The following is a 978-nucleotide window of genomic DNA, read 5'->3' as shown; positions in this document are numbered from 1 at the left end:
CTCTCTCTCTCTCGCTCTCTCTGTGTTTATACTTTATTTGAGTAGTTTATCAATGTAGCATCAGTTGGAGTTACACAGTCAGACAGGAAGGGCTATTTCCTCAGTTCCTATTTCATGTGTGGCAGTAAAATTTTACAATTTGACAGGATATGATGTTTGTTTGATCTTACATGTTGAGCCAGTGGATCTATATACAGATTTTTATTATTATTAAGTTTGTGTCTGTTTTGTTCTCAACTGAAGTTTGCCTTAAAAGCTTATTCTTGACCTTAAGAAAAGCAAATGACAAAACAATCTCAACGTAAGGTCCTTTTATTAGCTGCTTTGGCAGCAGATGCAGTTTGACCAGACGTCACAGAATTTATTATTATTATCATTTTTAATTATTATTATTATTATTATTATTATTATTATTAGGCTTAACTATAGAATTTATTTTGTAGTGCTATATACTACATAGTATCAAACAATATATACGGAGCTTTAAACATTATTTTAGTTTGCAGTAATAGTATAATAATACATGATAATACGTGATAATAAAACACTTTTATGTAACACATACTTTATCAAAACCAGAGATTTCAAAGTGCTTTACAAAAGAACAAGAAAATGTGAAAATATGTTTACATGTCACAGATTTATTAGTACATATACCAACCCACATATGCACATTAATGCAATTATGAAAATAAATTGCCCTAAATAAACAAGTTGATAAAAAACAAAACATTTTCAGAAGTGATTTGAAAAGGCACACTGATTTATTTACTGATTAAGCAGGAGTTAAAGTTCCCAAATTGCAAAATCTTTTTTTTTTTAAACCGTTTTCATCTTACTGCTTCAGATCAAAGTAGCAAAACAAGTTCTTGCCTGAGGACCTCAGACTGTGTGCAGGTTGATAAGAGCAGAGTCATTTAGAAATATAATCTGGGGCCAGCCAAGGACACAATATTATATCTCACAAATGTAATATCA

General features: G+C 30.4%; 1 protein-coding gene across 1 annotated transcript in view; it reads left to right on the top strand.

The window, feature by feature from the left end:
* Positions 1-214, top strand: part of LOC116670387 (uncharacterized) — a 6364-nt gene extending 6150 nt beyond the window's left edge. The window contains exon 11 of the mRNA XM_032500905.1: positions 21-214. The gene's annotated coding sequence lies outside the window, so the exon portion shown is untranslated. The remainder of the gene's footprint in view (positions 1-20) is intronic.
* The last annotated feature ends 764 nt before the right edge of the window (positions 215-978 follow it).

This window comes from Etheostoma spectabile, chromosome 2, assembly GCF_008692095.1.
Source record: "Etheostoma spectabile isolate EspeVRDwgs_2016 chromosome 2, UIUC_Espe_1.0, whole genome shotgun sequence".
Classification (NCBI taxonomy): Eukaryota; Metazoa; Chordata; class Actinopteri; order Perciformes; family Percidae; genus Etheostoma; species Etheostoma spectabile.
Note: the sequence above shows the minus strand (reverse complement) of the source record. Positions and strands in the feature narration are given on the sequence as shown.